Source organism: Aethalodelphis obliquidens, unplaced genomic scaffold (assembly GCF_003676395.1).
Source record: "Aethalodelphis obliquidens isolate GAN/ISIS:26980383/991018 unplaced genomic scaffold, ASM367639v1 scaffold8, whole genome shotgun sequence".
Taxonomy (NCBI): domain Eukaryota; kingdom Metazoa; phylum Chordata; class Mammalia; order Artiodactyla; family Delphinidae; genus Aethalodelphis; species Aethalodelphis obliquidens.
Genome location: NW_020837952.1, coordinates 44,063,304 through 44,088,457, shown reverse-complemented (window position 1 = coordinate 44,088,457; position 25,154 = coordinate 44,063,304). Strand labels below are relative to the sequence as shown.

At 42.8% G+C, this 25,154-nt stretch overlaps 1 long non-coding RNA gene across 3 annotated transcripts in view; it reads right to left on the bottom strand.

The window, feature by feature from the left end:
• Positions 1–1,307: 1,307 nt before the first annotated feature.
• LOC113620893 (uncharacterized) overlaps positions 1,308–25,154 on the bottom strand; it is a 33,208-nt gene continuing 9,361 nt past the window's right edge. Inside the window, exons 3-7 of one of the 3 annotated variants that reach the window (XR_003432966.1) lie at positions 22,964–23,491; positions 20,657–20,766; positions 16,395–16,547; positions 15,986–16,145; positions 1,308–2,493 (exon numbers count right to left, since the gene is read on the bottom strand). This is a non-coding gene — a long non-coding RNA (uncharacterized LOC113620893). The remainder of the gene's footprint in view (positions 2,494–15,985; positions 16,146–16,394; positions 16,548–20,656; positions 20,767–22,963; positions 23,492–25,154) is intronic. The other 2 variants (XR_003432967.1, XR_003432968.1) reach the window with 2 other exon arrangements.

Sequence of the window (25,154 nt, the reverse complement as noted above, 5' to 3'; positions counted from 1 at the left end):
ACAGATGAATTGACAAAGAAGATGTGGCATATATATATAATGGAATACTACTCAGCCATAAAAAAAGAATGGAATTTTGCCGTTTGCAGAAACATGGATAGACTTTGAGGGCATTATGCTAAGTGAAATATGTCAGACAGAGAAAAACAAATGCTGTATGATACCACTTATATGTAGAATCTAAAAAATACAACAAACAAGTGAATACCTCAAAAAAAGAAGCAGACTCACATATATAGAGAACAAACTAGTGGTTACCGGTGGAGGGGGAGGGGCAACATAGGGGTGAGGGAGTGGAAGGTACGAACTACTGGGTGTAAGAGAGGCTCAAGGATATATTGTACAACACAGGGAAGACAGCCAATATTTTGTAATAATTGTAAATGGAAAGTAACCTTTAAAAATTGTATAAAACTTTTTAAAAATTAAAAAAATAGAAAGTTCCACCATGGGGGCCTTAACACCATTCTACTTACCTACCTACTGACTTCTTCTTTAAAGTCTAAATTCAAGAGCCACGTTCTCTTGGAAAATGTGTTTCTTCATGTCTCTAGTTTGGGTTCATTTTTTGGGGTCCACCAATAGCCCCCTGTGCAAGACACAGACTACAAGACAATATTAGCACTACACGTATCTGATAAAGCATTTGTAACAAGAATATTTATAAAGCGATTTTACAACAATAACAAGGCAAACAACCCATTTGTTAATGGGCAAAAAATATGAAAAGGACATACATAAATAGCCAATAATTACATTAAAAGGTGCTAGAGAAACATTAGTTATCAAGGAAATGCAAATCAAGATACCATCAGAATATCTAAAATTAAAAGACTACAGATACCAAGTGATGGAGAGGATGTAGAGTGACCAGAACTCTTATTCATCGCTGGTGGGAATGTAGAACAGTACAACCATTTCAGAGAATGCTTGGGCAGTTTCTTATAAAGATAAACATATGTCTACCGTATGACACTGAAACTCCACTCCTAGGTGTTCATCGAAGAGAAATGAAAACATGCCTGCACAAAGACTTGTACCTAAATATTCATAGCAACTTTCTTTCTAGTAGCCCCAAACTACAAACAGCTCAAATGTCCATCAATATGTGAATGGATAGGGGCTTCCCTGGTGGCGCAGTGGTTGAGAGTCCGCCTGCCGATGCAGGGGACACGGGTTCGCGCCCCGGTCCGGGAAGATCCCACATGCCGCGGAGCGGCTGGGCCCGTGAGCCATGGCCGCTGAGCCTGCGCCTCCGCAGCCTGTGCTCCGCAACGGGAGAGGCCACAACAGTGAGAGGCCCGGGTAACGCAAAAAAAAAAAAAAAAAAAAAAAAAAAGTGAATGGATAAACAAATTGTTGTACACCCAGACAAAGGATAAATAAAAAGAACTAACTGCTGATATAAGTAGCAGCAAGAATGAATCCCAAATTGTTATGCTGAGTGAAGGAAGCATGACACAAATGCATGACACAAATACTGCATGATTCCATGCACATGAAACTCACAGTAAAGTTCAATTTAATCTCTGGTGACAAAATGCACATCAGTGGTTACCTTAGCCCAGGAATAGGAAGGGGCAAAAAGAGAAACTTTGAGGATGATGGAAATGCCTATATCTGGATAGTGGTGGCGGCATGCACATACCCTTTTGTCAAAATTCTTCAAACTGTACCTTTAAAATGTGTGCATTTTATTGTTTATAAATTATACTTAATCAAGTTGATTTAAAAATATATGAAAATTCTCCTGCATCCAACTCTTAATCTCCTATAATCTCCCTGTAATCTATATCTTCTCTCTCGTATTTATTATAGGCACTGTCGGTTACCCTTGTAACCTTCAAACCTGTCCTATAGAAATTCTGAGGTCTCGAGCACTTCACTCCCTGTGGTCAGTGCTTTACCTTCACATGGTAACTATGGTTTGTCTTTTCTGACCTCAGCTTTAGTCAAGGAAATGCCCCAGAGGGTAACTGCTTTGCATCCTTCATGAGAAATTCTGAGTCATTCATTCCCCTCCATTTCAACTGTGTGTACATTTTTGGCATGATTTCTAAGGATTGTACTAACGAGACACGATAGTCTTTCCGTCTTCCTGCCCGTGAGCGAAAGCAGTTTGTAGACTAGAGATGTGTGCTCTCTCTCACCATATATCTTCGACGTGATTTTCAGATCAGTGGGGAAGCTGGTGAGGTTCTTTCCAACCCCCATCCTTCCCCAGTTTGCTTGGCCAACTTCATTTGTGGACAGAGCACATTCATCTTTCTCTTGACTCATGATGATCATGCTGACAGAAGGCCAATTTGATTCCTTGCAGAGCAGTTTTATTTCAACTGAAGAGAATGATCCTTATTTTCCAAAAATCTTTCTCTGGGTCACAGTGTGGCAGGGTTGACTCTTCTGCATTTGCCAAGCAGTAATTCCAATAGTTCAACCCCTCTTGCCTTTAGAGGTTTGGTTTTGCTAAATGAAAGATTCCTATCAGGGAACCTGTTAAGGAAAATGGCTGGACTTAGCAATCATTACAAATACTGGGGAGAGTTCAAGTTACTTTCTGAATAAAAACAGGAATAAAAGCAAAAATTCAAAAACAAACCGCAGAAGTAGACAAGGGAACAAACTCATCAGACTGTGATATTTCATAGGTGTACCTGCTATTCTGTCACCCCCCATTTCCATCTCAAGGCTCCTTTTAGGTGCAACTGTAAGCAGGAAACAAGTCAGGCTTTCTGTGACAATTTTAGACTTCTGAGAATATTTATTAAATGATTATGAAGATGTGACAACCCTCCCTCAGCCAGTGTTAATAATCTTCTACATGAAATATTCTGTTCAAGTTTTCTAACACCATCAGACAAGATAGTCCATGCATATAATTTCAGGTACTCTGTATTTTCCAGATTAATAAGACTACCTTTGAAACTGTTCTAGTTCAGCAGTGCTGTCCTTATCCTTTCTGAGGTTTTCAAAATCTTTTAGCATCAAAAAGATGACTTGTGAAAGTCTTTTGTAAACTCCAATGTTATAAATAGCATTTGATGATTTTTAGAATACACATTAAAAACCTACTAGAAAGTAAAAGACATGAGCAGGTAGTTCATGGAAAAAGATACATAAGTGGCCTTTTAAATATATTAATAATGCTCAATTTCATTCATAATAAGAGAAATGCAAATTAAAATTATACTGAGGTAGAATTTCTCAACTATCTGACAAAAAAGTCAAGACTTTGATGATATACTTTATGGCCAGACTATGGGGAAAAAAAGGACTTTCATATATTGCTGGTGGGAAGGCAAAATGGTACAACCCATAGGGAGGGAAATTTGGCATTTCCTAGCAAAATTACCTATGCATTAACCCTTTGACCCATCAATCCCACTGCTAGAAATTTACCCTGAAAATATACCTTCTCAAATACAAAAAAAAAATTATTCATTACAAGTTATTCATTATATTATTTGTAATAAAGTATTAGGAACAACCCACACGCCTATCCATAGGGCATTACAAATAAATTATGGTGCATCTGTACAACAGAATACTATGCAGCCATCAAAAAGAATGAGGAAGCAGGTTTATTTCATTATTATAAATATAGAAAAAAGACATAAAAAAAGAATGAGGAAGATCTCTATGAACTAATATGGAATAATTTGAAGACTATATTGTCAAATGATAAAAAGAAAAGTGCAAAAGAACGCTCATGGTATGCTCTTTTGTATAAGAAAGAAGAGGAAATAAAAACATATATGTATATATTCCCTTATTTTTGCAAAAAGAAAGTCAAGAACAATAAATCTAAAACTCATGAATACAGCTGCCTGTAAGGGTGGATGAGTGGGGTATAGGGAATAAGGGTGCAAGCACAATTCCCCTGATTAGAACTGTTTTACTAGTTTTTACTTTTAAGCTATGCATTTTTTACATATTCAAACATAAAATTCAATAAAAAGAAAGATAAGATAAAACCTTAACATTAGATACAGGAAGAAGTGAATGTTACTGTATACTACATACATAACATAGCCACACAGAAAAATGAATTAATTCAAATAACTTTTAAATATAATACTAAGATTGTATACCATTAATAGAATATATCTTAAGGTCAAAAGAATTATAAAGATATCTTTATAATTTTAAAGAATTATAAAGTATGAACTTTACTTAAGGTTCATAATTGATAGTATTATTGATTGTTGTGTTTCCAAAACTAAATTGTGTTTAACGTATAACGGTATAAACAAGTAAAAATATTGATGTCAGAAACCAAGGTTTTCACTGTGGGATAAGGAAAAGACATACACGGAATGGGAGAATTAAGGTTTGGGGCCATTTTTTGTTCAAATTAAGGAAGCATTATGAATTCATCATTTAATTGTTTTTTTCTAGCTCTGTCTATAAAAAGGGCCAGAAGCAATGATACTCCAGTAGTAATGAGCATACCTCACACTCAGTTCTTTGTTTCCAAATAACATTTCCCACTCAAAGAAACCAGGGCTTCTTATGAACACGACTGGCTCCTGGTCTGAGGCAGGGAAAGTAGAAGGTGATATGGAAACATCTTGTGCCAGACAGCAAGGAAGTGCTCAAAGACGGATGCGGCTATGTCAAAAGGACAAAGAAGCATTGAATTAAAAGAAATAATGAGTCCATATTTGTTGGGCTGTATCCTACAGGTCTGCAAAGCCTGTACTTGCTTAGCATCAAGACCAAAGAAAAAGCCGGAGTCAGCAAAAGAGACATCAGTGGTTTAAAGGATGGGGGAACCTTACATGTCTGAAGCAAGGTCCTGGAGTGACATCCCGCTATGTGCAGCAGAGGTGGGGCAGGACATGGCGGCAGTCTTTGCTCCCAGTGGCAGGGGGAGATTACCAGTTAGCGGGGGAACTGACATCAGGTCAGCCCATCGGTTACCAGGGAAACCAGCAGAGGGGCACGCCCCTCACTTTCCCTTTGATAAGCTATCATAGTGGAGATGCTCTAATCTAAAGTTAGAACAGTCACTAGCTGGGGCCAGGAGCAAGTATGTAGGAAGGTCAGTCAGGTAGGTAGGGTGTAGGTGAGGCAGGCACTGGTGGGGCAGGAGATGTACAGAGAAGACGAGAATAGCCACCTTGGGTGGCCTGACCATACAATAGTGATACTCGAGGAGGGGGAAGGACCCTCACTCTCCAACACCTCCATGTGAAATGTCTACAATTCTGTCCCTGGAGAAGCACTGTGCTACCACCAGAAAAAGAGAATCCACACAGAGACCTTGGGAGTAATAAAACAGATGCAAAACAAGTGAGCTGGATCACAGACTTTAGGACCTTGGAACAGATTCTCTCAGAGAGCAAAGAGACGCAAAGGAGAACAGAGCTAGGTCAAAATGTCCCCCTTACGTAATGATAGGGTTAGGGCTCGGTCGAGCGAGAACTCTGGGAGGGGGCTGATGGCCTAATTTTGCTCACGTGGAGAACTCTGACTCTCCTTCTCACACAGGGCCCTCCAGGACGGGCATCCTTATTCCATAAAGCCAAAGAGCTTCTTTAGCTCAGGAATTTGTGTAGTTAACAAAATGATTTATTGAGTGTAACTGAACCCACTCTGTCAGGAGAACTATTAATAGTTGTGGCATAAACTCACCGTCCACACACTACAAAGGATGTACAGTGGGTTCCAATAAGTTTCCAGCCTTCCTCCTAAGGATGTGGTAAGAGAACGTTCTCGGGGCAGGTTTTGTCCAAATCCTCGTCTGTGTGTCCTGCATTGCCCTTGTCACCACAGACACCCTATTAAGGCCTCTCAGTCTTCCCTCCAGCACTGGCTGAAATTAGAGCCCTCACTGTATCCACTGACTGCAGGAGGAAACGTTAAGTGTCCCTCCAACTTGCCTTGCAAGATGCTGCTTGCAGATTTGTGACAGTGGAGCTTTCTCTCTCACACACCCATGTGCTCTGCTTCTCTCTGCAGAACTACACTCCCTCTACTCCAGTGACGGTATCATAAGCGTTCTGTCAGCTGGAGGAGAATCTGAAAATCTTTTTGGCCAGAAGATCTCTCTGAAAATGGATCGCCCATCAAAAAGAAACAGGGCAGCCACGACACTTCTGATGAAGCTCCACTAACATCCCTCAGAGGCCATAGGTCAAGCAGTTACCCTTCCATCACTTCTTGCCCAAGGTCATCTTCTGGGCTCCCCAGGTGTTCTGCTTGCTCTGGAATGCTGTTATCCTAATTAGACCCAAAGCCCTACAACCCGGAGGTTAGGAAAGACAGTTGGAGACATCCTGCAGTTTGCCTGGAATGTCTTCTCTCAGGCTCAGCTCAGTATTTTTCAGAAGCGCGCTGGAGCTGGCTCATATGCGCTCACAAGGGCAGCCTGTTAAATTTTCAGGAATTTCGCAGGTCAATTGTTGAACAATTGGTAGCTTGAAATTGGCCTGGTGGGAATATTTACACCAAGGAAATTGGAAAACACTAAAAATCAGTGTCCTTCCTCTCAGCCCCAGCTGGTTAAATCTTTACCAGCACACTACTATTAGTAATAGTAACCTATGCAGTCTATATAGTAGATAAGCACACCGGTTTTAGAATCAGGTTGATTTGAACTACAGTCCTAGCCTCACAATTGTATTACTTAACTCTAGTTTCCCAAAGTAAAATTGAGATTAAAAAAAAAAAATACTACGTCATGTAACACTGATTTCCCATTCTTCATGTTTCCACTTGGAAAACTTCCATTAGAGTCACATTCCTGGTCCTTCTCTGATCCCCAAGGGAGGAGGAGTGACTTACATAATGGGTGAACTTACATAATGGGTGAAGAAGCTCAGCATGTGTGACTGCCATTCTAGCAAATGGCACCAAATGTCATGGGCCAAGATAGTTGCTTGAGCATCTAAAGGTTCTGCCCCAAATTCCAGCGGTGGGGGCGGGGGGAGGTGTCCCCACACCACAGAGCAGTTCTTGGGCACCAGCTGGGGGGCCTACAATCCAGCTCCATTCTGACACTATCTACCAGAGAGAGCGTCAGATTCCACAGGTTAACGGCTCCATCCCACGGGACCGCCCTCCACATCCGATGCCAAGAGCCAAGTCCAGATCCACACCAGTGCTTCTGACTGACTGGCTGTAAACCAGAGGTTCCCACAACCTCCTCCTTGGGCTCAATTAATCTGTTCACAGAACTCAGAGAAACATTTTACTTAATAGATAACCAGTTCATTATAAAAGGATATAGGGGACTTCCCTGGTGGTCCAGTGATTAAGACTTCGCCTTCCAACGCAGGGGGTATGGGTTCGATACCTGGTTGGGGAGTTAATATCCCACATGCCTCAAGGCCATAAAAACAAAACAGGGGCTTCCCTGGTGGCGCAGTGGTTGAGAGTCCGCCTGCCGATGCAGGGGACACGGGTTTGTGTCCCGGTCCAGGAAGATCCCACATGCCACGGAGCGGCTGGGCCCGTGAGCCATGGCCGACGAGCCTGCGCGTCCGGAGCCTGTGCTCCGAAACGGGAGAGGCCGCAACAGTGAGAGGCCCACGTACCACAAAAAGACAAAACAAAACAAAACAAAACAAAAACATAAAAAAAAAACCAACCCAGAAGCAATATTGTAACAAATTCAATAAAGACTTTAAACATGGTCCGCATGAAAAAATCTTAAAAAATGAAATAATATAAAATAAAAGGATGTAACTTAGGAACAGCCTAATATAAGATATCAGGGCAAGGTATGGGGAAGGGGAATCGGAGCTTCCATGCTCTCTCCAAGCACGCTACTCTCCCAGCACCTCCACGTATTCACCACCTGGAAGCTCTCTGAGCCCTGTCCTTTTGGGGTTTTATGGAGCCTTCATTACATAGGCACGAGTGATTAAATCATTGGACATTGGTGATTGATTCCAACCTCCAGCCCCTCTCCCCGCTCCTGAGGTCAGGGAAGTGAGACTGGAAGTTGCCCCCATCCATAGGTGCCTCTAACCCTTGCCCCCATCCATAGGTGCCTCTAAAAGTCACCTCATTAATGTAACAAAGGACTTTTTTTATTGCTCTCATCACTTAGGAAGTTCCAAGGGCTTTAGGAGCTCTTTGCCAGAAGCAAGAACAAAGACCAAGTATATATTTCTTATTATAAATCACAATATCACAGCATCCCTATCATGTACACAGCACAGCCAATGAGAGGGAGGCAGGCAGCGAGATGGGCACGCCTCCTTCCTTTCAGGATGCTTCCTAAACATTACACATGACACATGTATACATCCCACTGGCCAGAACTTAACCATATGGCCATCCCAACTGCAAAGGAAGCTGGGAATTTTTTTTTATTCCAGCCAGCCACAGGCACAGCTGAAAACCAGGATTTCTTGTAATATGGAAGAAATGAATAACAGATATTGGGAGGAAATTAATCATCTCTGCCACACCATATAAACATTAGAGACAGAGCTTTGCTCACAGTAAGCAGTCACCGTAAGGGCTCGACGTTGAAAGGGGAGGTGCTAATTACAAACTTCTTCTAATTCCTTATTTTGCAAAAAGCTGGCACTGAATTTTTAAGAATCTGGACCTTTGCATCATTCTTCCTATAAAATGAAGCCTTCCCTCATATTCCTCTCCTTCTTTTCCACTAAGACATTTTCTAGGTGCCTTTCTTGACTCACCCCCCACCAGCCTCTGCTGGATCCTTCACTGCAAGGAGGGTCGGCCATGTGCTATTTGTGAGAACTGGGGTTGTAAACCTCTTTATACCTCTGTTTCCAAGATGTAAATGGAAGTAATCATTTTATCTAACTTATAAAGTTGTTGTGAGGATTAAATGAGTTAAAACATGCAAAACACTTGAAACAGAGCCTGGTACATAGCAAGTACCATATACATTTTTTTTATTATTATACTTAACTCTGGCCCATATCACACGGTACTGTAATTTTCTAAAGCAGGACTTTTGTCTTTTATCGAAAGAATGGTAACAAAATGATAGGTGTGGCCATCTCAATACTTTCTCCCAGGAGATTTTGAGGGTTATTCTTGTATAAGTCATCACCAATATGACATAAATGTGCTAAGCATGACTCAGAAAGTTCCTGGGATTACCTATGTCCATTTAAAATTCTGTAGCATTCTACTATGTCATTATATAAAGAAAATTCACTCCTTTGTTCATTCAACAAACACCATGCTAGTATTAAAGATATGTTGAGGAACAAGATATTCTCCTTCCTTAAGAACCTCACAGTTTACATTATCTATCTGTCGCTGTCTCTCTCTCTCTATCATCTCTCTACCTAGCAATCATGTAACAGTGAGAAAGAGTCCATTTTATAGAATCCTTCCTGTTGCAAATGACTGCAACCCAACTCAGACTAGCTTAAAGGACAGGGAGCATTTATTGGCTCATTCATTCATTTATTCAACAATAAACTGCTGAACTATCTAGAGGTAAATTTTTCAAACATTTCAAAGCTGGGTCTGCACGTTTAGAACTCTCTCTCTCTCTCTCTCTCTCTCTCTCCCCCACCCTTAGCTCCACTTTCCTCTGACAGGCTCTTTTCACATGGGCCAAAGGCAGCCCCCAGCTTTGTCTGCTAGCTTAGCAACCTCAGCTGAAATAGGGAGCCTCTTTCTCAACAGCTCTGGCAAAAGTGCTGAGGCTGGTCCTCAGCCGTCCGGGTGAGTCATGTGTCCATCCCTGAGCCACTCGTGTGCCTCCGAACTGGGACTTCAAGCTCAAGCACCCACTCCCTGGTGGAGGTGGAGGTGGAGTTGGGATCAGTCCCACCCAAGCCTTATGGATGAAGAGTGAGAGGAGTGACTTCCTTAATGAAGAGTGGGGTGCTAATACCAAAAGAAGGGAGGCTGGACACTGGGAAGGCAAAAGCAGAAGGCGGCTTCAAAGAAAGCCTCAGGGAAGGGTTGATGCGTGAAATCGGGTTTGAAGGGCCTTTGGAATTCAGCTGACAGATCAGGGATTTCAAAGCAAAGGGAAGACTGTGTAGACCTAAGCACGTGAGACCGTGTGGCTTATTTAGAGGAAATGAGTAGGGTTAGGATATGACTTGAGGAGAAAACAGTGTGGCAGGGAAGATGGGCAAGCGTGAAGCCAGCGTGAAGGTCTCTGTGTGCCCAAACGAAGATAATTCGGGCACACGTGTCTTCACACTTGAGGAGATTTTTCCATGCTATTTCACTGACCTTAAAGAAATGAATCTAACACAAAAGAAAACTGAAGACCGAAATGATAATTTCTCTTTGTATATCCATTGCCTGGCACATATGGGCCCAGTAAATGTTTATAGATCTGAAATGAAATGTCTTCTGAGCTAAATAAGATCATTTCTCTCCACCATACCCACATAGCATAGTGCTGGTACATTTTAAGTGCTCAATAAGCATTAGCTGTTATGTCTTCATGGTCATTAAGTCAATTTTTGATGATATATACTTAGCTTTCATCATTCCTCAGACTTTAGCTAATTTACTGTTACTTAATTCTCAGAAAACTTGAAATTAGAGTTGGAGATGCATTTAACTCAGAAACACTATTTTGCAGACTTGTACCTAAATCAGCAACAACGACAACAAAAACTTAATAGTGCTGTCTGGTGACTTAGAAAGAAAGAAATATAAGTCAACTTTTGTATTTGAAAACTGTAAGATAAAAGGGACCCACAAACACCACATAGAGAGTGGGTCTGCAAGACTGGTACGGATTATTTTTCATTTGAGTAAAACAAGGTCAGTTCACCCTTTGATGAGTCTCTCAATTAATCTCATTTCTTTGCTGGCTAGTCTTCCCACTTTCCCAGAGCCCCTAGGAATCTATAAAATAACAGATGATCATGCCAACCACTCCTCTTGGGGTTATTATTATTATATGTATATAATAACCACAAGGTTATGAAACTAGATATCAACAAGAATCAATTAAAACATTGAAAGTAATGGTGTAAAGAAATTGGAATTCCATCCCTAGCCAGAATCCCCATCTGCCTGTGGCTTCCTCGTCGTGTGCAGTGGTTGGGGGGGCAGAGAATTCTCTGGGCATGTTTCCCACAGAGGCCTCTACGGGATATTCTTGGTCCCCCTCTAGCCTGCCCCAGAACCTCAGTTTGGGGTTTGTCCCTCTCAGTCATTTTGAAACCTTATGTTCACACTTGATAGCCTTAATGGAGGGAGAGAGGAGAAACCATTCATTGTTAATTCGATAAATATCTATCAAGAACCTACAACATGTCAGGAACATTCTAGAAACTGGGGTTACAGAATCTCTGCCCTCATGGAGTTTTTATTCTCATGAAGGGAGACACATATTAAGCAAATAAGTACATCATGTGAGATGGTAATAATATCCAATATATAGGCAGAGAAGGAGGGACAGGAGAGCAGGAAATGGGTGATCAGGGAAGGCATCCCTTTGAAGATGAAATTTGAACAAAGACCTGAAGGATATAAGGGAACAGCCATGCTGATCGTTGAGGGAAGACTGTTCCAGAAACTGGAACAGCAAGTACAGATGTCTTGAGGAGGAATGTATCTGGTGTGATAGAGGAAGGTCAGAAACCCAGTGTGTCCAGGGCAGAAAGAAAAAAAGGGACAGTAACAGGAGATTACAGACACTGCAAGGTCCCTGTCGGCACCTGGGAATTTCCACAATTTTTTTTCTTTGTAGTCACCTTATGTGTCTCCTCTGTGTGCTGTCATTTCCTGCTTCTCTTACCTTTACTCAGCAGACATTGTCCTTTCTCTTTCTTAGGAATATTTGTCCTTTTTACTGCCCAGAATCCCACGCCTCCTCTTCTAAAGCAGCAAGGTGATTTTTTTTTGGAAAGAGCATCTCTCCCATTGCTTCTGTCAATCAAAGTGCTCCCCACGGCTGTCTCAGCTCAACCAATCACACTGTCTGTCCCTGGAATTAGTCTTCACCAAGATGAATTGAGGCTTAATCAACTTGACTAGGGTTCCCCAAAATGACTGTCCAGTAGCTTCTGGTCCCTGGTTCCCCAAAGCTGCCCTGGTGTCTGTCCTTTCTGGAACTTGACTATCTAGCTCTTCTTTCAATTCCATAATCTAACCAAGACTTTCCAGTAAATTGATTTTTAACTTAACAAAGCACCCCTAACTTATCATCAACCACCCTGGCTCTTCTTCCTGTCATGAGTCATATCATATGGTCCCCATTAACGCTAAGTTGTGGACTTGTGGGAACTTGTCCTTTCATAGCTAAAATAATTTGTCATTATAACACTAAATTCTCAGTCTGAAGAAAATGTTAGCATTTTCCAACTGATTTATCAGGATAGTTTTTTTTTTTAAGCAAAACCATTGTTTGCTATGATTTGACACATTAAGAAGAAAAAGTTACCAACACTACAATAAAAAAAATAAATTCTTAAAGAGAAGGAAGGGATTAGAACATCACAATGAAACACACAAACTTTGGAATCACACAGCTTGAGTCTGCGGCTCAGCTCTGCCATCTGGCAGCTGTTCAATCTTAGGTTTGGTTCCCCTAGAAGCAAACCCTGAGACAAGGACTCTAGTGCAAATATACGTCTCGGAAGTGACCCCAGGAAACACCAGTAGGGGAAGAGAGAGGGAAGGGGAGGCAGCCAATAGAAGGTTCTTTATCAATACAGCTAACTATGGGCCACCAGGTACAATCCTATGATGAGTCTCTGAGAGCCAGCATAGAAAATGCCCCTCAGTTCTCTCCCACCCAAGGAGCAGGGGAGTTGGGGTATTTAGACACCAACTCCATCAGTCATTGGTTAAAGGGTGCTGGGGGGGGCGGGGGTTTGTTGGGATCGGAATGGACATATTCCCCAGCACTTCTGGCCTCCTCCAGCAGCCAGGGAAACAGATGCAGACCCTGGCAGTGGAGAGCCAGCCAGTGCCCACTGAAATGGTGTCACGGGAGGGAGTACTGACCGCTCCACTCCACTACTTAGCTCTGTAAGCATCAGGTTCCCCATGTGTACAATAGCATAATAATAATAGCATCTCACAGGGTGGGTATGAAGATTAAATGAGATGATGTGTGTGTAACTGCGTGGCACATGAGTACACAGAGAGTTTGTACATGTTGAACATCATGAAGGAGACAAAGAGGGAAACACATGGAAAGCCCAAGAGGAATGAGTAGGGAGAAATGGGAGGTGGTGAATGGGAAGACAAAAGAAAAACTTTTACGAATTAAGACATACAAAACAGACTTTGTGAAAGAAGCAATATTCTCAGCACATTCCAGCAGCAAACAGGATTTCTGCAAAGAATTTTCAAGAGATTTGCTTCTTGAGAGTCAGGAAGAAAGTTTGAACAGCAAAACCTGCCATTCCCTGAAGATTGGTAAATACAGCGGCTGGAAAGAGGAAAAAAGGGAAAGGATCTGTTTTTCTGAAACTATGCTTCTACCTTACTCTCTTTATCCATGAGGACGGTAATTAGTTCTTTCAATATGACAAGCACACAAGTTTCTGCCTTTTCTAAGAAGGAAAGAAAATTAGTTCATAAAGGCATTTCTTTCTTTCCAGCAAGTCCTGTAGTTCCATGTCCATAGGTGAGGGGAGGGTTGGGTAGGGGGAGAAGAGAAACAGCAGACAATTCACCATTTGTACCTGGGGAGGTACAAAGTGCGGGAGAGAAAACAAAGGGCCTTCAGCTGTGTGGTGGTGGGTTTGTTATTTTCTTTGGGTGTGGGAGAGAAGGCTAAGGAGACTATTGAGCTGAGACCTGAAGGAAATCAATCAGCCATGCAAATGCCTGGAGAAGAGTATTAAATGGCAAGTACAAAGGCCCTGACGCAGGAAAGTGCCTAGTGTGTTTGAAGCACACAAAGGAAGCCTCTGTGGCTGGAATGGATAGAACCTGGACACAGCTGAAGATGCCTTCCCAGAGGCTGAGGTGGGCCTGAGGGAAGGAAAGGGCAGGGAGGGAAGTGGGGGAGGGGAGGGAAGTGGGGGAGGGGAGGACAGTGAGCAAGACGAGTGACATGATCACACTCACATTTTAGCAGGATCCCCCTGGCTCCTGATTTGAGAACAGGCTGTCCAGAAGCAAGGGTGGACACAGGAAGCCCAGGGAGGGAGGTGTCGTGGTCTGAAAGCAGGTTGGAAAAGAACTTCCAGACACAAGGCAGAATGTAAAGAAGATGGAATTTATTAGAGGAAGGGTCACTGCTAGAACAGCGGTCTGACTTCCTAGTAGTCTGGGAGAGTCCAGCCTGAACATGTGCTATTGGTCAGTTTTTATAGCCAGAAAACAAAGGAATGGTCCAAGGTGAAAATTTCGTTTACTGATTGATCGAGGCACATATACCTTCCTTCTATAGGGTGGGAGTAGGACAGGCCAGATGCCTTTCCTTATTTGGGACAGGTCCCGTTGCCCAGGTGGGCATCGCCCAGGTGGGCTCAGGAATTTCGTAACCATCGCAACATGGCGGGGAAGGCGAGTAAGAGTCCGGTAGGGGGTGTAACACTGACACTTTTTCAGGTGGGGTCATCCTTTGTCCTTGGTTGTAATAATCCAGGTGAGTGATGATGTGGCTTGGACCAGGGTGGTCACGGTGGTGGTAAGAGCTATTCATATTCTGGATCTACTGTGAACAGAGGGTCAACAGAATTTGCAGATGAATTGGATGTGGGGTATGAGAGAGTAGAGAGGAATCAAGGAAGTCTCAGCTTATTCAGTAAAACAACCTGTACTACGTGCCAGACACTGTCCTGGACGCTGCAAATGCAACAAAAAAATTTTCTGCCTTCATGAAGGGTTTTCTCTAGTGGGGGAAACTGACCATAAAAAATACAAATATTCAGTTTGTTAGGTATGCTGTACGGTGGGGAAGTGCTAACAAAACCAAAACAAGGATACGGAACGTCAGGAGCAGGGGTTGCAATTATAAAAGAGGGTTTCAGGAAGTCCTTGCTGAGAAGATAAGATCGGAATAAAGACCTGAAGGAGTGAACGGTGTGGTTATCCTGGGGAACAGCAGAGGGAACAACAAGTGCAAAGGCCCTGAGGGTTTAAGCACACTGATTTTGTGATGCCAATTAGACATCAAAGTGGAGCTGTCAAGTAGGTAGCGGGATGCATATTATGGAGAAGACTTTCTCAGTGGTTCCCTTGGCTTTGGGCTCACCCTCTTCCAGGTAAGGTGACCAACTGTCCTGGTTTCCCTGGGACTGAAGGGTTTTCTAGGACACAGAACTTTCAGTGCTAAAAGCAGGACAGTCCTGGGTACAAACTGTTGTTCACCCTAATTCCAGGTCATCCTGCATCTTTCTGTCAGAGGGATGCTTCTAAAATATAATCCTAAAAAGTAGATCCTAAAAATCCTTCAGTTTTTCCTTCTAGCATGAAGGATCAAAGTTAAAGTTCTGTAGAACTCAGCACAAAAGTCCCTCCCACCCTGGTCTCAGCGTCTCTCCTGCCCCTCCTGCACCAGCAACCCATTATCTACCAGCTGCCCTCACAGCCAACACATCTTTCTCAACAACCATCCAGCACTATGGCATCATTGCTTCCTGAATAAGTTGAGATATTTTAAATCGCCCACCAATGGCTTTCACACATCTCTTCTCTTTGCCCATCCCATCCCCGTCTCCACTTCTCTGTGTCACTAAAATACTTCTCTTGCTTAAGTCTCATTTCAAGGGCTACCTCCTGGAAGCCTTGCGGGTTGATATAGATATTGTATCTGCATGTCCATGGGGCTCACTGTATCCTGCTAAGGGCTGAATCCAGGTGTGGTGGGTCCCAAATCTTATACAATTTGAGGATACTCTTTAAGAAAAATAATACAAAATTTCAAATACAGATTTAGGTATAAGAGTGAATATTTACTTAGAAGGGACACATACAAATGAGGAGTCCTGAGGCGTTGCAGTAAATTGCCCTCTGATCCCACTCTTTCCACCCCAGGTGGAAATTGGAGGTTCCCTTGTCTATCTCCCTCCCTAGACTGTGAGACCCCTGCGGGCAGATAACTTACCTGCTATGTCTTTGCATCCCAAGTGCCTGGTATGTGGAAGCAGCTCAACGGATATTTGTTGACTGCCAAAATGAATGGTCAGGCTGGTGGTGACAAAGAACACTGGTCTGTGAGTCAGATCCTGGTTTTAGTGACACCTGCCAATGACCAGTTGTATCACCTGAATATAACGAACAAGGAACTTAACCTCCCAGATATTAAAAGCCATTAGGTGGCCTACCTGTGTGAAATGGCTAGGTAGACTGCCTGGCCAGAAGAGGTGCTTAATAAATACTTGTTTCTCCTCTTTTCCTACCCTTGGGTTCTGTTTCCCTTCCATCAGTCACAGGCCCCCAGGGCTGGGATACAAGCCAGGAAATGGGGCCCACTCTCTGTGAATACATGAACTTGTTTAGCTCCGCTGTCTTACCTTTCAGAACGACAATCAGTGTTGCAGCTGAAATATTTTCCCTGCCGCTCATGAGTTAAGGTTATTTAATTGATCCTTTAACCCTCCTATTTGTCTGCAGGTCAGCAGGAACATCCATAATGTGCCGCTGTGCACTTGAGCTCAGTCCAGGGTCTGTAAATAAGGATGGGAGAGTGCTGTTTCTGCTATTTAAGCCAATCAATGTTATTGTTTTAAAGGAACCAATTTCCTTCCTTGTAAACCCAGGTATATAATAAATAAATAATTCAGCATCCCTGAAATATTTATTATAGGCAGGTAGCATTCTGCTCTCTGAGAAAAGCAACTTGTCTAAGAATTGGATGCTGTTGGTTACCTGCGGCTCCAGTAATCATAGACCCTGTCTGTTGCTTTCCATCATTTGTCTACTGCTCAAAGCAACCTTGGGAGTTAGGAAGAGTGTCTCCATTTTAAAGATGAAGAAACACAAGAGTTATTAAATAAGTGTACAGAGCCAGTAAGTCCAGGAGACAGTATTGTAACTGGTCTCTTTGGGGCACACCTCTACTCTCTGTGCGGGGCAAGAATTACAGTCCACTTTATAAGTGTCAGCTCTTATAAAGGACAACAACCCCCGGGATTTCTTTCCAGATGAGCCATTCTGCTTCTCTGTACTGCCTGGATAGAACCAAGAATTTACTATACCGTGCATCACATCTCATTCCCTGTCCCCGGGTCAGTAGCCGGCACCCCAAACCAGTCTGTGGTCTCTAAGGCTGAGTCATGTGTTTGGACTAACGAAGATCTTCAGATGACAGCCCTGTGCATTTCTTTTCAAAATCTCTGCTTTTGAGATGACCTAGCTCACCTTGGTGTTTGCTAAATGTTATTCAGGTGGCTGTTACAGTCAGTCACTGCTTTTTCTTGGATGGAAATCACCTGTTGTTGATGATGATGATGGTTAAAGCTATGATTAACCCAGTACTTGCTACATGCCAAGGACTGTGCTGACAACTTTGCAAAATGTCATTTAATTCTTAGAAGAACCCTTTGAGGTGGATGTTAATGTCTTCATTTTTTAACTGAGATGCCTGAGGCCTAAGTAGCTGCAGAAAATAACTAGTTCTAAACCACACAGGTAATGAGTAACCAACACAACCAGGATTCAAACTGGGGTCTCACCAATCATACAATGGATGCCCTGAGCCACTATGACACCTCCAGTGGGAGAAGAGTCGGTATTCGCCATTAACTAACGTAAGCTCTAGTCATATTTAGGAGATATCTTTATTTCTAGGCAAAGGGTATCCATTCACCTACCCACCCATCCACTCATCCATCCCTCCATACTTTTCCTCACACAGACTATTCCCTTTGACTGGAATGTTGCTCTGATCTCCCCATAACTGTGGAGCTAACCCCCTTCTCAACCCTTAAGTCTCATTTTTAAGTTCCACCTCCTCCTGGAAGTTTTCCTAGCCTGACACTGTGTCCCATCTCTGTGCCCTCATGGCGCTCTATTCATCCTACTCAGGGGTGGATCCCGATTTTGCGGGGCCTGAACTACAAGGTACAGTCAAGGAAAAGACTTGCAGGGTAGAAACTCAAATTAAACAGGGAAACTAGACCTTAACTTCATTTCCTCTTTGAGTTTTGGGTTTTCTGGATACTCAGTGTAGCATAACCATAGCCCTTTAAAACTTAATGTTTCATCCAAGTGTTGGTGTTTTATTTTTCTAAAGTATCGAACCATTTCAGCTCTAGATAGACCAAGGTTCAAAGGATTTAACACTATAATTGTTCTGGTTCAGGTTTAAGTTGCTGCCTTAGATTCAGCATCCCCACAGTTGTAGCCAATAGAAAAGTGAGCGCAAACAGCGTTGACCTAACCTGAGGTCCCAAATGCCAACACCTGTCATGATCATTTCAGTGGTTAGCTTAATTTGCAACGTGTGTTTATCAGATCTATTTCTGCTCATACAGACTTTGTTAAAATCAGATCACAATAAATATTATATTGTGTTAATAACCCATACTGAAACTTAGAGATGTTTGCTTCTTACACACAATTAACAGGAACTCAGCGAATTAGTTATTATCCATATTCTACCTGTATGGAAACTGAATCTGAGAGGTGTGATCTCCTTGAGGTCACACAAGCTAGTAATAAGTAGAGCAAACCGAGTTATGATTACAATGTAAATGTCCTTTGTCCATACTGACTCTCCCAAGAACCAAATCATAAAACTAGACTTCATGGCTTCAGCAATCCTATTAAAGATTTACACTTCTGCATGCAAATTAGTCTCACTAGAGAATGACAGATTGACATGGGCGATCCAAAGTAGTCAATATTTCTGCAAGTGGTAATTCCAAAGAGCCTGTATTGGAGCTATCGAGGTATTACTCCCTTTCATTTACTTTGCTTTATTGTAATTATGGAATTCCCCCTCTGCTGCGGCTGGTGAGTAGATGATGCCCTGAACTCTTAAGCTGATTTAGATGGGATCATCTCTTTTGTTAATACTTCAGCTCAAACTTTCTCCCGAGAATGTTTGCTTATAAATCCTTAGACATTTCCAGAGCTAACGGGAGACTCTTGGTCCTCACAGGAATTTAAAGGAAAGCTGTAAGTTGGTCATCAGAAGTCCCTTTGTGAGCTCCTGATGCTGTCTGGGGCACCAGGGCACAGGATCAGGCTTCCTCCTAATTCTGCTGCTCTGCTAATCAAGTGAAACAACCCCACGTCATACTCGTTTCTACTCTTCTGTGGCACAAGCTGTTTATCATCAGAATAAGCAGACTTGAAATTATAGGTGGAGCCCATGGTCCCCTCTCTCCCTTCCACCCTAGGCCACACTTCTTGGGAGTTAAAGGGTAATAATGGGATTACATTTACAGTAACAAATCGTATTTTGCTACATCTCTCCCACTCCCCTGTCCCACCTTGTTTCCCCCAATTAGTTCTGGAAAGCCTGGGGCTGGGCCTCATGGACTCACCAGTACAGGATCCTGGGCATCTTTCTACCAGCCACCATTTCATCCCCATTGTTGAAGTCTCTGCCCAGGTCGAACCACAGGGAGCAGGCCCAGTGTGGTACTCCCTCTGGTGCCCAGTAGAGGGCACTGTTTCCCACCACACCACTGTCTGCCTTTGCTCCTGAGGCACTGGGGTCCAGGAGAGCTGTAAGCAGACCCCTCCCTGTGGCAACCACAGCTGCCGCCATCCTTCACACTCTCTGCACTGGCCCTTCAAGTCTCACCATGATGCCGCAGCTGCTTTGCTAGAAGGAGGAAGCGCTCTTTCTGTGCCTTTTGGACCCTCCCCAGGGCATGGCCCAAAGCAGGGCCAACTTGTGTTGCAGACGCTCAGAGACGTGTGAGAGCAGCTCTTGGGTTTCTACGGTGGCTTCTCCTCTCGCTGGGAGGTGGCCTGCCCTGTACTCAAACCACTCCTGCCTCAGGCCGCAGGGACATTGTTCTTGGGCTGAATTTGTGTGCCTGCACCTCTGTCCTTAGCACCAGTTCTTCCCCAGGAGGATCTAATGGCCCTTCAAGCAAAGAGGATCCTGCTGGGGCTTCCCTGGTGGCGCAGTGGTTGAGAGTCCGCCTGCCGATGCAGGGGAGACGGGTTCGTGCCCCGGTCAGGGAGGATCCCACATGCCGCAGAGAAACTAAGCCCGTGAGCCATGGCCGCTGGGCCTGCGCGTCCAGAGCCTGTGCTCCGCAGCCGGACAGGTCTCAACAGTGAGAGGCCCGCGTACCGCAGAAAAAAAAAAAAAAAGAGGATTCTGCTGGGTCCACCCAGCAGTCTTTTCCCGGTACAGGTGAATCCAAGTAGCAAAAAGAGATGTGCTCAAAACACCTGCTTCCAGCCCTGGGGTTACCAGCACTCAACTCCAAAACATACAAGAACTTGTTGGGGTACTGAGTTGGTTGAATTCCACAAAGCCAAGTCCAGAAGATTCTTCCCACTTGACACTGAAATTTTCAGGCATGAGAGGTCACTGTTGCACCCTTATCCCCACTCTAAACACACCATGGACTGGGTGGAAAGTCCACGCCGGCCACAAACTCATGCCAGGGACAGCAGTTCTGTGTCACCTCCACTGATCTTCCAGGCCTGAAATCAGCCAGGACATCTGTTAGCTCCTGCTTGAGGTGCCCCCTTCTTAGCAGTTGCTAAGGTACTTTAGAGCAGGAATCCAGAAAAATGCAGCAATTGTGAGAATCTGTGCAACTCTGGAATCCCTGCAATACGCCTGCGTTGTGATGGTACTTACATAAACCTCATGATTTCTTCTCTGGGAATCTTGCTTTTCTGAAAGACTGTTTGCAACTGGCCCCTTTGACAGCAACAAGTACTGTGGGCTCTGATAGGACAAACTTCCTCCTGCAAACAGTTGCAGAAATAGGATAAATGAGGCCAAAACAAATACACATGGTAGCCCCCCAAAACATACCAACTCCAATGTTCGTATTTCCCTGACCCTCGAGTTTCAACTCCAGCTCACGTGGGGAGTGCCTGCTGACAAAAATGTCAGTGCAGTTGCTATCTGTTAGCCTCACGCTTGGCTTCTCTCTCACCTGGAAAAATAATAACCTGACAAACACGGAATACCCTCAACACATATTCAATGCTCTATTCATGTTGTTGCGCTTATAGGACAAATGGGGAGAATATAACCACGATGTTGACAGTGAGCAATGATTACTACCTGAGCAAGCACTGTTCTCAGCACAGTCTGGTTTAGTCTGGGTAGAGTGAGGGAAAATTCAAGGGCACAGAGCAAACGGCAGAAGCCTCGAGAGGTGCCCTAGACTTTTGTACACAGTTCTAGCGACCATCGATTTCCTAATATGAGCCAGGTGCTGTGAAGTGCTTGCCCAGGTCCCCTCTTAATCTGCACAGCAGGTACCCTGAAGTGTGAATTATCATCCCTACTTATAGCCCAGGAAACTGGGGCTCTTTGGTGACTGGCCATGGCTTTGCCAATGGCAAAGAAAAAGATCCTTGAGATTCTGACCAAGTCCTTAAATCATGACTGCATTACTCAAAACTCAGCTGCAAGAGACAGAAACTCAACTCGAACTAGCTTATGGGGGTGGTAGGGGGAGGAATTTATAGAGGATCCAACTTCAGGCATGGCTAGATCCAGGGACTAACATATGTCACATGGACTAACTCTGTCTCTTTTTATTGATCTTTTCTGTTTCCACTTGCCACTGCTTCATTTTGTTTATGTGAACTTTCTTCTCCTGCAGAGTTTCCTCCATAAAACCAGGAAGATGACCATAAATGGTTCCAGCCAACATTACCATTTATCTCACAATTCCAGAGGAAGAGAGAGACTTCTCTTTCAGAATCCATGTGTAATCTCTCAAAGAAGAGGCTGGCTCTGTTCAGGTCACGTCCTGCTTATCCTTAAACCAATCACCATGGTGGAGAGGTTAAGTCCCATGATTGACAGCCAACCAAGGCCACATGGAGAGGGAAGTTTGGTGGCCCATTGAAAGGAAGGTTGCTGTACAGACAACCCATGTGTTAATAGAACTACTAGGGACTTTAGTTAGACGTAATCCCTTATGAACTTGGATCTGCTGGTTTTCACGGTGTAATGTCCTTTTGTTTTACATGCTCTCCATTATCTGTGGTATACTCATGGAAATGGCATCAGAATGACAAAGGAGGAAGTCCCAAGGTTTGCGTATGTGTTTTAAAATTAAAGAGCCAGTGATTACCGGTTTTCTTTCTAGAACAAAAAGTATGTTGTTAAAATAGAGTTGCTGAAATCTTTTAAAAACTGTTTTAAGAGAATGCAGCATCACCTTGTGGTGTTCTTGCCAAAAATGTTTAACCCAAATTTAATCATGAAGGAAGAATCAGACAAGTGCAAAAAACTGGCTTGGACTCTCCAAAAAAGTCAATTTCATAAAAGACCACACACACACACACACACACACACACACACACACACACACTCTAAAAGGCTGAGGAACCACACCAGGTTAAGATGACTCAAGAGTCATGACAATTAAATAATTAAATACAGAGATCTTTGATTAGATCCTGGATTTTAAAAAACAATTATAAGTGGCATTATTAAGACAATTTAGAAAGTTCGGTATTAAGATCTATATATTAGGTAATGATATCGTTTTCAATATTAGGTAATGATATCGCTTTCAATGTTGCATTTTCTGAGTGTGACTGTGGTTATGTAGAAGAATGTCCTTGGTCTTGGGAGAACATGCTGAAGTATTTAGGGATAAAGGGTCAGGATGATGCAGCTAATTTTCAAATGGTTCAGGGGGGAAAATGTACACATAGACAGGGAGAGATAGAGGTGAGAGAGATGATATAGTGCGAGAGGGTGAGCATGTGGCCAAATGTTAAGAATTGGTGAATCTAGGTGAAAGGTATATGGGTGTCATTAAATATATTCTATTCTTATACTTTTTCTCTAGGTTTCAAATTTTTCCAAATCAAATTGTTGAGAAGGGGAAAAAAAATTTAGGTACAGCCTCATAACAATCTAAAATCTAACTCCCTCACCCATAATACAGTAAGTGAAGCCCGAAAACCTCACCGTGTAAATGCGGGGTCATTATTGCCAGGTTAGTTAAATGACAGGCCAGTTTTAACAGCCAGAGCTGCAAGAGCCATACCTGTTCACGTCCAGGCCGCTGAGGTTGGCGCCACCTGGTGGCAGTTGTCTGCTTCAGCTTAAATAAGGATGGGGACTGTTCTGGGTCCTCTATCAGTGGTGATTCCAGGAATCGCTAGGAAGTAGCACCCATTTCCTTGACCCGATTCGGGAGAGTGGCCAGGAGTATTCTGGAAACAAGGAGACCATTTCGTGGGCAGGGGTCGAGGTGAAGGCAGTCTGGGTCCAGTCTATGTGGGAAGCGCTGGCGTCCAGAGGCTGCCTGGCTGTCACAGTGAACAGCAGGCTTAGCTGCTCTCTGCCTGCAACAAAGTCCCTGGTTATGGGAACCTAATGTCCATCCATGCAGTAGGGAAGTAGCTGGAAGAGTCTGACACAGCTCCGGGCTCAGAAGGGGGCGTCATTTAGCCAGTGACAGCTAGGTCATATACAATGTCACACCAGCAATTTCTAAAAATCAACAAACAATTTAGAAATTATTTGATGCACCGTTTTCACTACAACTTACATTGTTTAAAGCAGTTTTATTAGAGAACAAAAGGGAATGTATTTTAAAATTTTTATTTATATGCGAATTTAGGTGACTGTTGTTTTAAACTATTTTTAATATCACCTGTGTGCACATGTATGTTTTGAATAACCTACATATGTACATACACATGGGTATATATAAAAAAATAAACACACACATATATATACATAGACACCCAGGAAGTATTCTAGCTTGTTTTCTGAATGGAAAATTGGTTACATAGTAATACATGTGCCCTTTCCCCACTGCTTCATTTTTTTTTTTAATGCTGTTAATCTGAATAGCATACATGGTGTAGTTTATTTAATAAATCATAAAATCTTAACCATAAAACCATAAATCTTAGAAAAATTTGCTAAGATTTATATCTTGCCTATTTTTAGAAAAGACTTGATGTGGTTTATTATGCTAAATCACATATAACACAAGACAATGAAAAATATTTAGAAGACTGAAAAACCATCAAAAGAAGAGAAGAGCATGGGGTAAGCTAAGCTTTGGATTTCTTGGGGAACAAAAAGGAAACAAGATGGGCGGTTGCTTCTGGCTCTGCACCAGGGTCTAGTCTGGCTGGAAGGACTCCCAGGTGAGAAGGACAAATGGAGACAAGGAGTCGCTCAGTGGTAGCAGCTGGTGACACCAAAACTAGAGAAGTAGCATTGTGAGGGCATGGTGAGAGGCCACACTCTAAAAGCCACCAGAGCGCTGTGAATGGGCTGCGCAAGCCAAGAGGCCCAGAGCAAGGACTGGAACACCAACGAGACGAGGAAAGAGCGTTCCTGAAGAACAGCTGGGATTGTTCCCATGGTTTGGGAGGGAAAGCAGTATTTTTAAGACCAGGGATGCAGAGGGCATAGATATATCTCTTCACCCCATAAAAGAAACCTATGTTCATCTTTCATATAAAGGGCGTTTGAGTCACATGGCGACTCTGGATTTTCTATAAATGGCACAGAAATGTTCTTCCATGAATGCTTCCCCTAATACTCCTCTACAAAAGATAGGACCCATGGTTTTGAAAAGGCTGGATAAGAGCTAAATACATTTTGTGAAAATTAATAGCATTTCTGCAAACCACTGAGAAGTTATTAAGAAATATAATGAGAAAGAGATTCCAGTTGCAGTCGCAAGAAAAAAACATACTTGGGAGTAACTTCTATGAGAAATGTGTATGACCTCTTTAAAGAAAATAACAAAATTTTGCTTAAAGAGTTAAAATACTTGATTAATGGAAAGGTATACTATATTGGAAAACTAAATAGCATGTCAGTTCTTTGCAGATTCATTCATAGATAAATCCCAACAGAATCACTTTCGTGGGAAAAAAAGGAAAATATTTTAAAGTTCACGTGAAGCAGTAAACAAAGGTAAATATAGAATAACTTTCAAAAAGCAGTAGTAATGTCATTGGTGGTAAAAAGTCTTATATGGTAGAAGATTCTAAAGCAAAATTTGAAATAGTGTGGTAATCTTTCAACAACAGATCATTGGACTAGAATAAACAGAAGATGGAGATCCTATTACATATAAGAATTTAAATGATTTTTCACAAAGCCATCACCAAATAACGTAGAGGAGAGA